Genomic DNA, 16,737 nt, shown 5'->3' with positions numbered 1-16,737 from the left:
CCCACTGACGTTTTAATCGTCTGGGAAGATAATATAGATGGTGATGAGATGATAAATGGTAGCGGACAAGAGGATTTGGAATGAGAGTGCAAGTTCTGATGAAAACTTTTTGTAGCGAGTTCGTGCAACCTGGATCTACAAACAAACGGAATTTCCAAGTCTGTGTGGATAGTTTAGATTTGAAACGTAAAATAGAGCTGTTTAACGATAGTGCGGAGTATTTTAGAGTGAAGAAGAGTTTGAATTTCGTTGAAGATTGGAGCATTTCGTTGAACCCCACATTTAAAGATGAATCGATTGTTTAAAAAAAAAGATTTCGCTAAGTGTAGATGATACTTAGTAGTTTGTTAGTACCAGTCTGAGTTGTTGGGTGTATTCAGACATGAAGTTGGGATCACTCAGAAGCCACATCGCTGTTGATATTTTCAGAAAAAAAGTAGAAGGGCAATAAATAAATTTAAAAAAGGAGGTAGTAAAAGGAAAGCGAGCCAAAACTAATTGTTAATTAATGAACTATTAGATATAGTTAATTATAGTTGTTGGTAATAAGGAAGCGTTTGGTTATAATAAAAGTAGTTAGGATAGATGGCTTAGTGTATAAATATAAAGCTCTAGCAAATAACAATTAGTAGCTTTGCCGAGGGGAAAGGGGAATGAAGTACAAAGTTTGGTGGGAGCAAGTAAACTACGTGACAGACAACAAACCAGGTACTTGGAGGAAACATGATCAGGTTGCGGTCCCTGCGACTCACAGTGTGAGCAAAAGAGCAACCTCTACAAGCGGTTAATTAGCCTTAGGGTGAAAGAGTGGGGTAGAGAGGGGTAAGTAGGGGAAGGCTCCTCTTAAGGTTTAGTGTTATATACGGCGGCATTATGTAAGTAACACTATATTGTTAAGGACTCGAGTTCTTCTTCTTCTTCTGCTATGTCTGTGGGGGTGGAGCCATAGTCGGAGGTGGGTTATCTGAGTCTGCAGTTCTATATAGTACAATAGGTGGATCAATTTTTGGTCTAAGGATCTAATGCTCTCGATCACAACATCCATCTTACCTGTTTTCGTACATCGAATTCATTTCCTGACATAATCAAATGACTTCAAAAATCATAGTTTTCTATGGACTCTAAAATTTAATTATGGTTTGGTGCAAAGCGGTTAGTAGCAAAGATATACTTTGGCACCAGTATTCGAATCCTGGGCCTAGGATCTTGATTGTTGAAGATGAGAAATTAGTAGTGTATGTACAGAATGTTTTATTGGGTTCGGTGAAACCCTAATAGTTGCACCGTCTGTTAGCGCTGACAGTACTGAGTGTGTTGAAACTATGGTTAGGTTGGCAGTACTGGGATAGTATCTTTGATTTTATCCCATCGTAGCACGCATGTTTTGTGGTATCTCTGACCGGTCTTCCGCCTTCACCATCATCGAAAGTATAATAATCAGTTTGGTGTATTCTCTACCTTGTGTGAAGCTAGACAAAGATGAGATCGTAACACATTCTTAGCACCTTAGAAGAAAGGATAACCCCAATTCTTCAAAGAACAACCCAGCAAGTTTAGCTGAGAGTATAGCCTTTCTTGTGGCCCAGAGTTAGATTAACGATTAACTGGCAGTCCGGTTTTGGACAGAAGTTTGGAGTTGAGAAGACCCGTTATGGCAATGATGATCGATTGGTATCTCCTGGGCGTTGTTCCTGCATTTCCCCTTAGTCTATACCGCAACTTCTAAACACAAAATTTCTCTATTTAAGGGATTGTTTCACCGTCGCTAGGACCCTAGCAGCTCATTTTTTACTTCTTTTAGGGCTACCTCGAGGAAGTTGTTTGTCTTAAACAATCCTCGAACATTTCAGCAGCTGAAGGAAAACACTTCTAGGAGAGCATTATTTTTGCCAGACAATCTTTCCTCTATGTTTCCTTATTTTTGACTTTTGGTCTTGAATCTCCTTGGCAACTCAAAAAAGCTTCGGCTAATATTTTTCCTTTTGAGTTTTGACACTGTTTTAAAAAACTCTACTACGTTGCAGCCAATAGAACCATCTAAATTCAAATTAATTTTGTATCTTTTCCTAAAATAAAATAATCTATCTAAATTCTCAATTGATTAGAAAGTACCATAGTGACTGTTACAATCTACTTTCTCAATATATTTTCTAAATTTAATTGAGAATTCAATTCTCTGTAGGATGAAAAAATAACTGCCAGTTTCAGTCATAATATATTTTTTATCATGCCGAGCTTTCGGCCTAGGGACTAGGACATCTTCAACCCTTTCTTCTTCTTATTTGGCGCGACACTCCGTCTAGCGAACCTTGGCCTCCGTCAAATGCTTCCGCCAGTTTTCCCTATTTTGGGCAGCCACTTTCCAGTTACGTACGCCCAGCAACGCCAGGGCATCCTCCTTCACTCCGTCCAGCCAACAACGTACCTTTGGCCTGCCTCTCTTCCTACCGCCGTGTAGTACCATTTGCATAAGCCTCTTCGGCACTTCATCATGTCACACATTCTAGCCACAGGACCCGCCCATCTTAGTCTGCCTATCCTTATCATTTTACTTATGTCCGGTTCTTTGTACAGAGAGTAGATTTCCGAATTAGTGCATTTTCATCCCTATAATGAAGTAAAATATTACATTGTCAATTAGCCCCTGAAGATGGCCTAGTCCCTAGGTCGAAAGCTCGGAATAATAAAAATATATCATGACTGAAACCGGCATTAATTTTGTCATCCTATTGAAACTATGAATCAGTCACTAAAAATAATGAACAGTAATTCAATTCTCATTAACGTAGTCAAATTTTAATCTAAACTAATTACTGCCCATTATTGATGAAGTTATTTTATTATTTTAATTAATATTATTCCCACCTTCACTCAATAGAACCTTGGTTAGAAAACTGGCGTATAAAAATTAACCCAACTAAGTCTAAATACATAATCTTCACACTCAAAACTCCACCACCTGTGTCTTCTTACATCATACACCTATCCCACCAGCCGACCATGTGCGGTACCTTGGAATGTACCTAGACAAGAGACTTACCTTGAATCCCCATACCTTGACTTAAACGTACCGAACTAAACAAACGATACAAACTTCTAGCCAGACTACTTGACAACAAACGCTCAAAACTCTCACTACAGAACAAACGACGACTCTATACAGCTCTTCTCACCACCAACATGGACTCGAACTTTACGGAACAGCTAAAAAAATCCAACATCAATAGACAGCAAACTCTACAATCTAAAATACTCCGCCGCATAGTAGACGCTCCATTCTATGTTAGTAACCACACACAATCATTCATCTCCGAACTTGCCAAAATCCGATATAAAAATTTTCATCAAAAACTCTCACTTCATCCCCCAACCCTGCAAACTTATCTACAACTACGGCTACCCTCCAGTCCTCGAAAACGGCCCCGTGACCAACTGGGTGACTAATGGCGGCCATCACTGGATGACCCTCATTCACGTTTGCCACGCTATTTATATACATACACTTATCTCATTTACTTAGGTACAGGTGTAAATTTCAATAAAAGAATATTTAAAAAAATATATTATTATTATTTTGCAAAAATTGTGATGATATAAATATTGTTTATACGTGGAAAAGAAACTAGAAACAAAACTTCCGCCCTAATTGATTATTCATATATTCATGTCTGCCTGTACGGAGGACTGCCCCCACTACTTGGGGCATCTTCAAGTTGGCCACCCTGTTTATTATGGTCTGCCGGACAGGAAGTGCGCTCCAAGAAGCAATCTCCAAGCCCCCCTGGCTCGTGGGGGGCTTCATTTATTTTTGTAATAATTTTTTTGCAAATATGTATTGAATTAACCAATTATTATTACTTATTCTATTTTCTTTCTCCTTTGCGCACAAAAAAAAAAATAAAATTAAGTATCCTTATAAAAAAAAATGAAGCACTAGATGCAATTAAAAAATGAATAATACAGTTTGGTTGAAGCAGAAACTGTAATGCGTGAAGTAACATTGCACACACTAGCTGAGGTGTGTATATAGGTGCATACATAGATACACACACACACTATAGTGTAATAAATAGTACAGATAGGTGGGGATATCGGTATGAACTTAGTTTACATGACGTCATCCACTGTCTGGCCAGACTACATTGCAGAAATATCTCTCCTCCCCCCTCCCTGTCCTAATCTGTCTGTGTACTGTATTAACCCAACCTTCGCCCATGTTTTGTCCATTATTAACATATTTATCATTTCACATCCTCCTTCTCCTCCTCCACCTCCTCTAGATAATGCTTTTATTCTACGCCTGTTATTTCCAAGAATAGATCGTTATAATCAATTATTAAATCAACCAATCGACTCGCCGCAATACCTACGTTTTGTAGGTATGCATTAATGTACGTATTTTAAGAATGTCAGTCCATTTTTTTGGGCAACTTCGTCGCAACTACTATATAGGTGTCTTTGGACGGAAGCGGAAGCGCATACCTTACTAATAACCAAAAGTAGGTGTCTTCCAACTGGGTGTCTTCCACTTACAAAATCTACGCTCCCTAACCACCACAATCTTCCGGTGACTGGTTGAACTTTTGGCTGATACTCTTCCCTAGGACACTCACGTGGTGGAAAAAACAAAAAATTTCTTGACATATATCTTGACTTCCCGTGTAATTGTTGAATCACCGGCCTTGGAGGATTTTCTGATAACAAGTTGTTTCTCCTGGATGAGTATCGATTATTGGAGTACTTGTTTTTTCTGGTCACTTCCTGTTTCATTTTGTTTCTCGCATAGTTTTTTCGGTCTTGCCCTTTTTCTGCTCCTTACAGGATATTTTCTTCCTCGGCCATCCACCTTCCAAGGTCATTTTACTAAAGTGCCTTCACCATGTAAGTTTCTTTTTTACCAATATTTCTTTCATAGTTTATTTTCAGATCCTTTTCTTCATCTTTGCCCATCCTGTATTAATGTAGTGCTTCCAATAATCCATAACTTTCTAGATCTACGAGGTGTGGATTTTAAATAACGAGACTGATACTGTTATAGAAAAACTATGAATGCGCCAAATCCTAACGACCGACAGCTGTACAGCGTAAAGCCTTCTCTTTCGATTGTAGCGTCTCACGTGTTTGTAGAGAAATCTGTCTGACCGGAACCGTCAGAGTAAGAGATTGTAAGAGGTGTTAGATTCGTTTTACCTGAAAACATGATACTACACACGTAGTAGAGCAACGAATTGTGAAATTTCACATCAAAACCTAATAAAACCGCTACTGAAACTTACCTTTTATTAAAAGAAGTTTATGGCGATGAATGTTTATCACGTGCGCGAGTTTTTGAGTGGTTCAAGCGTTTCCAAGATGGCCGAGAAAACGTCGAAAATGATGACCGCCCAGTCGCCCTTCCACGTCCAAAACGGATGAAAATATCGATTATAATACTACCGGTGAGGTGCTTGCTCAACTCCGTGAAAGAAGAGTAAGGAAAAAACGACCCGATTTGTGGAAGAGCAAGTCATGTGGGTTCTCCATCAAGACAATGCGCCGGCTCACACTGTATTGTCTGTCTCATGACGTTTCTAGCCAAGAAAAACATCCTAGTTTTAGGCCATCCGCCTTATTCGCCTGTCTTGGCCCTATGTGACTTTTATCTGTTCCCCAAAGTCAAATCTGCATTAAAAGGAACACGATTTCAGTCCGTTGAAGCTTGTGAAAGAAAAAGCGGCACGCGTCATGTAGGAGCTCACAGAAGAACATTGTTTCGAACAATGGTAAATTCGCATGGAGCGTTGTAGGGATAGGGGAGGGATGTTTATTGAAGGTGATAATAACTAAATATGTACTATGTAAAAATGTTTTACAGCAAAAGTCTCGTTATTTAATAGCCACACCTCGTGTGATAAATAAATCACGGTAATTCTTAAAAATCTTAAAATTCCAAAATTATTCTGACACAAGATCTATGTAGGAGATAAAAGAAGCAAAAAAACTAACTTTGCAAATTTCTTTGAAATGGAAAGAAAAAATTAAAATAGCAATAACAATAAAAGGAGTGTACGAAGTAGGGGGATAGATAGCGAAATAGAGGGATTGCAGTGCATTCTAGTGTGAACCTGAGGATACAGAGTAAGCAAGTTGTTTGGGGGTGTAGATTTTGCAGCTCCTAGTGGCAAAGTTGTTCAGGAGTCTTCCTCTTTGTGTACACAGAGAACACAGTGCTCCAGTAAGCCACTAAGTAGAGTGTCGTGCTGCAGAGGGCAAAGTCCTTTCCCTCATACTCCTCCACCTCCTGCTCCTGCTGCTGCTGCTTCTAGGCTCCTTCCCACCATCTTGGCTCATGTTGCTTCACAATTCACCCTTCTCCTTGGAACATCCAAACACCACACTCTGTACTCTTCTCCCCAGAGTTTGCCCCTATCCACCTGCCCATTTCCTACATCCCACTCCCTAGTTGGCTACCAACAAACCACCTTCCTTTGAATCTTGACCAGGTATTGTTGAACATCTGCATCACATCGATCCGTTCTAAGCGAAACTTATTTAGAAGCTAAAAGCCACTCATTCGTCTACATAAATATCTCTTCCAAGATTTAATTTAAGCAAACAGATCTACTTGTGATTGAATCCATTCGCAGAATCTCTTATCTGTAAATTTTCTTAATAATACATATTTTTTTAACTTGCGATCATGCACAAATTTTTACCAGGAATCTCCTATTTGAGATCTTTTGAGCTTAAATGCATACGAGGTCTGTAAATTAAGTAATGAGGCTGATTTTTTTAAATTTTTTATTCAAAAAGAATTACAATTCTATATTGTCACCTTCAAAATAACTTCCTTCTGAAGCCACACAGCGCTGGAGACGTTTCTTCCACTCCTCGTAGCAGTGCTCGAACTCCGAAACTGAAATATCCTTCAGCTGTTCGGTTACAGCCGTTTGAACGTTTTCAACTGTCTCAAAATGAGTTCCCTTTAGGTTTGATCCCATTTTCTAGGAACGTGTCATTACTGGTGACGAGTATTGGGTGTTTGAGTACGACCCAGAAACCAAGCGCCAGAGTATGGAGTGGCACACTTCAACCTCTCCAAGGCCCAAAAAAGCAAGGATGGCGAAGTCGAAGATCAAATACAAGCTGATTTGTTTTTTCGATATCCACGGAATCGTCCACAAAGAGTTTCTACCTCAAGGTCAAACGGTCAATCAACACTTTTACCGAGAGGTTCTTGAAAAACTTCGAAAAAGGGTCATTCGTATGAGACCAAACATCAAGAACAAGTGGGTGTTGCATCACGATAATGCTCCTTGTCACACAGCAGTTTCAATAAAAGAGTTTTTGGCCCTGTAAAAACATTCCTGTGTCTCCTCAGCCTCCTTATTCGCCTGACTTGGAGTCCTTGTGACTTTTTTCTCTTCCCGAAGTTGAAAAATCACCTGAAGGGAACTCATTTTGAGACAGTCAGAAACCAGCTGAAGGCCATTCCAGTATCGGAGTTCGAGCACTGCTATGAGGAATGGAAGAAACGTCTCCAGCACTGTATGGCGTCAGAAGGAAGTTATTTTAAAGGTGACAATAAAGAATTGTAATTCTTTTTGAATAAAAAATTTTAAAATAATCAATCTCATTACTTAATTTACAGACCTCGTAGATTTAACGTGTCACGATAGCCGAGCGATTAGAGGCGAGACCTGTAAAAAACTAATATGTATTGTGATACTGAGTTCGATTCCCCCGGTCTTAGGCCTTTGTATGTTTGCTATTTTTTTTAATACTTGCCTCTACCATAAAACCATATAATATTTCATACACCTGTACATTTCTACTGCTCAACATGCAGATATAATTATAAGGGGAAGTTAGTTCCTCATAAAGTCGGTTGAAAAGCTCTTTTCTTTGTATCCCGTGCTTCGCACACTCCATGACGATGTGCTCAGCACTGTCCACCTCATGGCATCTCTCGCACAAGTCATTATTCACCTTCCCGATTCTATATAAATACTCACCGCAAATAGTCCTACGACACCTAATTGGTAGTTGGACGTAAAGCCCGCCAGAAAAAATAGGCAATTACTTTACTTCAATTTATAAACATTTTTCTGGGAAAATATTTAATAAATAAAAGTTGAATGCTGTTTCCGATTAAATCTGAAATAAATCGATTTATTAATTAGCCTCTTCCGGTTTGGCTGATATTGTTAGTATTACCATAGTATCACCGGTTTGAAATATTAAATTTGAGCTCATTAAGCTTTTTGATTTTGAGTTATGCTGCTCACACTCACCCCATACAAACACCCACCTGGTCCTTAGATCTCGAAACAACATATTTCAGTGCAATCTCACCATCTAATTTACAATTCCCTTTCTTTTATGGCTAATTAGTTGCACCAAAAAAAGTATTAAGCAGATATAGTATAATTTCAATCCAAAAAAAGAACTCCTATGAATGACAAAAATATGTCAATTTGCTTGCTTTAAAAATGGCTGAAATAACTTCTTGGATAGAAAAGTAAGAATTTCCGATTGCAATAAACAATGCTAAGATAGGGTAAACAAGAATGCATTACTAATCAAAGACGTAGCGCAGGGGGGGAATCAATTTCCGTTTTAGCCAGGAAATACCTAGTGGAAATTATGCTAGGCTAAAATTATCAATCTATCTCATTGTTTTTTCCAAAAGGCGTTATTAAAAGAAAAAGTAAAACAAATTGTGAATTAAGTGATTTCCTTTCGAAGTTACTTTTAAATAAGAGCGCTTTCTTTTAATTAAAGCGAGTTTTTTCAAGATAGAAAATTTCCTATATATGGTTGCTGGAGTGCATTTGATGGAATTGACAGGGCGTGAAATTAGCAAGTGTTTGGGAGTGCAACTATAGAAAGCAACGGGCACGTCGTTTGCAACTAACTATATAGGAAGAACAACCAACACACAGCAACCTCCAAGATGCCTGAACAAAGGGGGTTTGTTCTTTTGCATGACTCACACTACCAACCCGGCCGCGTCGTTCGATTCCTTGGGTCCCTCCAATCTACTCCACTATCTTTTCGATCACAACACTCGTCCGCCTGTCTGTGTGGCATGACCTTCTTCTCATAGCTGGCATTTCCGGATGGTCGGATGATTCAATGCTTGATCCAATCACTGGAATCGATGTTTCCAATTCTTTTATTTTGAGATAATTTCTTGAAAAAAAAACTCCTAGTCTTCCCCCATGCCGGAAATGTTCGATTAAGGGAATTTTTGGGCAAAGAGGTGGTTATCCCCAAAAGTCTACCCAGTAAATATGGTCTTATTTACTAAATAATTATAACGATTCAAAATTTGAAACGATTAGGCTGTCCCTGAAGTGCATATTTTACTGTATAGCTCTTTTTTCCGAAAAGCGATACCTTTAAAATGAGAAATCTTACTTCCAATATTTGGTGCGTCAACTCTTGAGTTGATTGGGCGTTCGTAAACTTTTTAAATGCATAAAACAGGATATCCAACAATAATTCCGGTTTGACCACTTTATACCAAAACTTTATTGCCCTTTTATTATATCAACATGGAATCTAAATTTAGGATTTATAACTATTTCAGGAGTTAACTCAAAATCCTAAATCAGCATGATTGTAATGGTTACGCTTACGATGAAGAAATAAAGAGAAAGAGCAAGAGGGCTTAAGAGAAAGACTAATGATATGTGTTACATGCCGCCGTACATTGCGATCAGTCAACTGATGATAATTAGCTGCACTTCTGCACTCCTATAAATTTGCATAGATATCTAATCTCACAAAAGTAGCTACTCCCCTAGGGATACCAAGACCATTAGTGGTTGGGGTGTTGCATTAATTTGCGAAGCTCATTAAGAACTCTCCTCCCTTATCTGAACTGAGAGCAGTAAAATAAAATTTAAGAAAAATGTAAGTACGATAAATAAATAAGTATTATTATTATAATATATTTATATAACTATCGTATTACTTTTATTTATGCAAATGTATGACTTCCGCTTGACGGGGGAGTGGGCGTGACTTGAATAACCGTCATTCTCACGTTCTTCTCTCTTCTTAATTAGAATCCACATCCGCTCGTTATTCATTCAATTAGTTTATTATTTAATTTCATTCAACTTTTATAAAGAAAAAAATTTTATTTCCTGTTTTTAGGAAAAATAAATCGGTAAATTTTGTTGTATTTAAGCGAGTAATGTTTTTAGCTGGTAGTTCCGGTTAAATTGAAGTAACCAAGTATCTTGATGTTGATGGTCCAAGATGTTGAAGTAACCAATATCTATGTGCTTAAATCTGTGGCAGAGCTAGCAAAGAAATAGGAATGTATTTAAAAGTTATAGCCGAAATAGAATGAATGGAAGAAAATGATTAGAGAAGAATTTCGGTGATTTTAATTTCGGTTAAGCCATAAGGATAGCAAGGAATATAGCAAAAGTACTGATCCATCCATTAATTTGTAAGGTTTATGTAAATAGTTGTATACAGAGTATATAAGGAGAAGTGGTCGAAACTTGGGGAGGTGATTCAGCAGCTCAAATGCAACCAAAAATATTCTATTCTCTATGGCCCTATTCTCAATAGTGTCCAATATATTTGCATTTTTAACTTTTCCGTCGATATTCGCGTTTTTCACCATAAAAACGGGCGTGACTTTTCTATCCTTTATCCTACAACAAATCTGCTTATTCCAAACGAAAGTGCATTAAATTTCCTATAAATTTGCTCCCTTTATAGTAGAGGGATGAATGTGTGAAGCGACTGTACGTATTTATAAGTAAGAATGGAGAGTGAGTGATATTCTAGTGATAAGCACCTGGACGATGCTGGCTGTATGGCGGAAGCCGATGCCAAAAAAAAAAGAAAAGTATCTTCTACTTTTAAATGTACAGAGTTCTTCGTCAGAATTTTTCTTTAATTATTTTTCGATCGACTAAATTAAATTTGAGATTGATTGTGTCTTCATCTTTTGTTTCGTCTCTCTCTCTTTCTCTTCTTACTGCTCATTCTGGGATATTTTAATTTTTTTTGCGAAATTAGCGGACAGTTTAAATCCATCAGTGATGATTCAAAAGATCAATTTGTCATTGCGGTTAGTTAAGGTTGAATCTTCTATCTTGTAAGATTTGTGGCTCTTGTAATGGTGCAGAAATATGAAGTTTGCATCATTTTGGTTTTCTTTTAATTTTGGGTAGAAACAAAAAAAGAAATGCATTTTTCTTGAGATATAACTTTGAGATAAGTAATGAAAACAAGATGCTAGTCAATTATCTAGACAAAATGGCCTAAGATAAATTATCGAGCGGATAGTGTTTAATCGTTTCTTATTGAGAATAAAAAGTATTTATCTATTTTATTTGTTTATCTATTTTGCAACTGTATCTAGTACAATAGGCAAAAGGGATGAGAGTAAGGAAATGGCGCAAATACACGTGCACGCATATATATGCACTTACATACACGTATGTGCGCCAAGAGGCGTGATTGGAGTGAACGACGACCATCCAGTGATGGAAGCCGTTAGTTCGCCACGTTGGCAAGCTTACACAGTAACCATCCTAGGAGATCGGCGTTATATGTTGAGATGATCGAGTGGCCACCGCCGCTTCAGTCTGCGCTGTGTGGATTTGAAGGAAGTGCTTGTAGTAGACATGTTGTGGATCAGAGGGTTGTAATGGCTGTGTAGATTTGAGTGGAGTTTTGTGCAGCTAGATTAGGCTATTTCCAAAAACGAGAGGAGCATTTAGATCAGAGTTTATAGTATGATTGGAGACGTAATTTATTTTTTTAAATTTTAAATTCTATATATTTATTGACAAAACATTTACTGTGAAATATATAGTTACCCCTATCAAGACATTAACCTAACTTTTTGTATCAGCTGATTAGTGGTAATGCAGCGTGGTACGCCTCTGATTGGTTTATATAATTGAAATTGTGAAACTTCATTGGCCGTTGAGTTTGTAAATGGATTATCCTACTTTATACTACAGATTAACCAAGCTATTAGTCCTCTAATGATTGGCCATTACAAATTTTCCATAAATAACGGCATAACCTCCGTGTTAAAAATCAAAAGGTTATTTATATACCGGGTTGTTACTGAGAAAATGGTGCACTGTGGTTGTACGATTTCTTTATGATGTATTTTAGAACTGCAACTTTGTTGGGGCAAAGAAATATAATTACTAATTAAAGACGGTAATGTACGAGGTGTGTTCAAAAAGTAACGGGAATTTTTAAATTTCGCGGGTTTGGAGAGTCTGATTGTAAAAATTTTTTTTTTATTATGTTGGTACACATGCCCCTGAAGTACGATAAAATTTTCAGTAATATTCATTGTTTACTTCTTAAGTGGCAGCCGTTAAGGTTAGACGTGTTTTTCGAGCTTGGCGATTTTTGTTTGTTAAAAAAAATGGATCAAAGAATTTGTATTAAATTTTGCGTAAAAAATGAAATTAAGTGTAATAAAGTGTGTGAAATGTTAATAAAGGCATATGGTGAGTCTGCTATGAGTAAAACAAGGATTTACGAGTGGTATAAGCGTTTCCAAGATGGCCGCGAAAACGTTGAAGATGACGAACGACCTGGACGTCCAAGCACATCAACAACCGATGAAAACGTGAAAAAAGTGAAAGAAATGGTTATGAACGATCGCCGAATCACAATCAGAGAAGTCGCTGATGATGTTGCCATATCAATTGGCTCATGCCATGAAATTTTTCGGATGTTTTGGGTATGAAACGTGTGGTAGCAAAATTTGTTCCAAAATTGTTGAATTTCGAACAAAAACAGCGGAGAATGGAAGTTGCTCAAGAGTCACTCAATGAAGTCGACAACGATGTGGATCTACTGAAACGTGTTATAACAGGTGACGAAACATGGGTTTACGGATATGATGTCGAAACTAAGGCTCAATCGTCCCAGTGGAGGCATTCTGGATCGCCAAGACCGAAAAAGGCTCGACAAGTGCGGTCGAATGTGAAGGTTATGCTCACTGTGTTCTTCGATTTTAATGGCATAGTGCATCATGAATTCTTGCCACAAGGTCAAACAATCAATAAGGAGTACTACCTACAAGTTCAACGCCGTTTGCGTGAAGCAATCCGAAAAAAACGCCCGGATTTGTGGCAAAACAATTCATGGATTTTGCACCACGATAATGCACCTGCTCACACTTCATTGCTTGTTCGTGAATTTTTGGCCAAAAACAAAACTTTAACGATGCCCCAGCCTCCATATTCGCCAGACATGGCTCCATGTGACTTTTTTCTATTTCCAAACATAAAGAGAACATTAAAAGGCTGTCGTTTTACAAGCATAGATGACATTAAAATCGAATCGCTGAAAGCTATCACAAAGATCGAGTTTCAGAAGTGTTTCGAGGATTGGAAAAAGCGCTGGCACAAGTGTATTGTATGCGAAGGGGACTACTTTGAAGGCGACAATATTAATGTAGATGAATAAATAAATATTTTTTTCAAAAAACGAAAATTCCCGTTACTTTTTGAACACACCTCGTAGACTTATTTTACTCTGATGTTATTTACGAATTTAGATAAGAGTTATAATGGTTAGACAAACTGGCACAGATACAGCGTAGTTAAATTAGTAGAGTCTTGTCTTTGTTTTGGTTACACCCTGGGAAAAACCTAGGTAGGGATAAATCCCTTTTGTCCTTATCTTTTGCCCAAACCCTTTAACAAAAAATTCCTGCTTATTTATTTTTTAATTTTTGTAAAACTCTGAATTCTTAATTCAAGTCCTCTCAGCTTTTCTTCTAATTCTGTTGCCAGTACCTAGTTGGGGAGGATTTTTTGATAAATGATTAGGGAACTGTCTTACGCAGAGATCTTGGGTTCGATACCAGACTTCCTTGGTTTTTTTTTTTTTTTTTTTCCTACTAAGGATTCTCTTATTACAGAATGTCTGCACGAGAGAGTACTGTATGGAGGTCAACAGTGCACTTAAAAAAGTTCATGGCACCAATTACTTCAAATGTTGACGACTGTTGTCTGTTTTTAAATTTTAAAACCCATTTATAGTGATATAACTATCTTCTATCCATCTTTTTACTAATTTTGAATAGCGGACATTTAACGCACCTTCAAACAGATAAAACGATTGTTATTGTATTCACTAGGGATAATATTAAATAACTTCTAAATATGGGCACTAATGCTTTTACTGAAGTCAGTACTAATATCTATAATTAAACAGTGCGTGCATGTAGTACTTGGAAACGGCAATATTTAGTTTCTATTGCGAGAGTGAGAGGGAGAAATCTATTTTAAAACGCAAACAGAAGGCTGCTTAGCAGTTTGTGGTGTGCTGCAACGATGACGTCGTTCTTCCAAAGAAGACCTTCGATTTGTGTTCCTGGTTTTTTTTTAATATTCTAGCTAATGATTGATTTACTAATACACAAGTATTGGCAACAGCTAAACTATTGATTACCTCACAAGTGATTAGTAATGTTCACAATAAAAAAGATATGTTTACTAAATGATGATGACACTGATCATAAAAATTGTTAAAATACCCAATACTAGTTATATCAATATTATCTGATATTATAGTTGCAGTTCTATCATTTTTGGCGTAATAGATAAACGATTTATTTTGTCTGTTACCATATAAAGTAATTTTATCTCGGAACGGCTTTAAAAATAATTCCTATATTGGAGTTACTAATTGCTTAGATGATTGGGTGTTGTTCTGGAAGCGCTGGTTCGTCCAGCTTCCTTCGTATGGAGTTCTAGGAGCCCTGATACGTCCAGCTTCATTCTGGGAGAGCTGAGTTGTCCAGCTTCCTTCGTTTGGGGTTCTGGGAGTGCTGAGACGATCGTTTCTTTCTTACGGTGTTCTGAGAGCGCTGGTACGTCCAGCTTCCTTTGTTTGGGGTTCTGGGAGCCCTGGTACGTCCAGCTTCATTTGCTAAATGATTAGGGGCTGTCTGCACGAGAGAACACTGTATGGAGGTCAACGGTGCACTTGAAGCACTTGATACTGGAGTTACTAATTGCTTAGATGAATGGGTAGTGTTCTGGGAGTGCTGAGACGATCAGTTTCTTTCGTTTGGTGTTCTGAGAGCGCTGGTACGTCCAGCTTCATTCTGGGAGAGCTGAGTTGTCCAGCTTCCTTCGTATGGGGTTCTGGGAAAGCTGAGATGATCAGCTTCCTTCGTTTAGGGTTCTGGAAGTGCTGAGTTGTCCAGCTTCCTTCGTTTGGGGTTCTGGGAGTGCTGAGTTGTCCAGCTTCCTTCGTATGGGGTTCTGGGAGTGCTGAGACGATCAGTTTCTTTCGTTTGGTGTTCTGAGAGCGCTGGTACGTCCAGCTTCCTTTGATTGGGGTTCTGGGAGCCCTAATACGTCCAGCTTCATTCTGGGAGAGCTGAGTTGTCCAGCTTCCTTCGTATGGGGTTCTGGGAAATCTGAGACGATCAGCTTCCTTCGTTTGGGGTTTTGGGAGTGCTGAGTTGTCCAGCTTCCGTCGTTTGGGGTTCTGGGAGTGCTGAGTTGTTCAGCTTCCTTCGTTTGGGTTTCTGGGAAAGCTTAGACAATCACCTTCCTTCGTTTGGAGTTCCGGGAGCGCTGGTACGTCCAGCTTCCTTCGTTTGGGGTTCTGGGAGTGCTGAGTTGTCCAGCTTCCTTCGTTAGCGGTTTTGGGAGTGCTGGTACGTCCAGCTTCATTCTGTTAGGACTGAGGCATCCAGCTTATCAATTTTATTGCTGTGAAACAAGTGAAATGAACCATTTAACATTTTATAACATTTTGAAAGTGAATTTCGGTATAAAAATGTCATGTAAGTTTTGAAAACAGATATTATTTTTATTAAATCCTTTATCGCCACCACAATTTAACAGCACCCAACGAAATGTCATTAACTGTTCCACTTGTAGCCGCCCTTCTCCAATATATAAATTTCAAGGCTACTGTATGATCTAATAATAAAGGGTATTTCAGTTCTTTCACAGCCCACTTTGATATTGCGGTGAATATTTGTGAAAGAGAACCGGTAGGAGTTCTCAGGTGTACCAACCTCCCTCTCCAAAAACTTCAGACAGTGTTAACCTTCCACAGGAAATTCCTTTGTTTTAAAGAATGCCCGGTGCAATTTTTTTTTATTATTATTTAGTGCAGATGTTGCGCTTTGCCTAATTACTGGCGATAACAATCTAATTATAAATAAAACTTTTTTTGAACATAATTTATTGGATAAATGGCGAAAATGGGCGATTATTTACAGAATAAAAATTGTTGACACATAGAAGAAGGGTGACAGACGGAAAGTCACATAAAATAAAAATATCTTAAGTAGAATGTGAAAGCAGGAAACCAAGTATTCAAGCCATTTCCGGCTGTATTTTCATTTTTTATTCAATTTTTTTTTTTAAATATTGTTCAAAAAACTCTCTAATGTAACTACCAGTGAGCAACTTTAGGCATTCTTTAAAATTTATAAAAATAAATTATTTTGAAGATTTTATTTTACGCTTCCTCAACCACTGGGTTTTATGAATGATTGTAGAATATGTTTTATTTCAATTATCATGTTCCTAATTTTGATTTGATTAAAGAATATTGTCGGCTTAAAACAGTTAAGCTAAAAATTACATTAGTTTTTTGTAGTAAAAACTTTTATTGCATAATTTGATTCTTTATGAAATACCTACGGAGGAAAAAATAGTAAAAAGATTCTAAACTATTGTTTAACTGTAAATAAAGACCATTAAAAATCCTAATGGC

At 37.7% G+C, this 16,737-nt stretch overlaps 1 long non-coding RNA gene across 18 annotated transcripts in view; it reads left to right on the top strand.

The window, feature by feature from the left end:
• LOC141451445 (uncharacterized) overlaps positions 1–16,737 on the top strand; it is a 351,563-nt gene that overhangs the window by 312,134 nt on the left and 22,692 nt on the right. The window contains exon 5 of one of the 18 annotated variants that reach the window (XR_012456799.1): positions 9,575–9,900. The exons of the other annotated variants lie outside the window; for them this stretch is intronic. This is a non-coding gene — a long non-coding RNA (uncharacterized lncRNA). The remainder of the gene's footprint in view (positions 1–9,574; positions 9,901–16,737) is intronic. 18 annotated transcript variants of the gene reach the window in all.

Source organism: Rhodnius prolixus, unplaced genomic scaffold (genome assembly GCF_049639745.1).
Source record: "Rhodnius prolixus isolate KJV_2025 unplaced genomic scaffold, Rpr scaffold_8, whole genome shotgun sequence".
Lineage (NCBI taxonomy): Eukaryota > Metazoa > Arthropoda > Insecta > Hemiptera > Reduviidae > Rhodnius > Rhodnius prolixus.
Note: the sequence above shows the minus strand (reverse complement) of the source record. Positions and strands in the feature narration are given on the sequence as shown.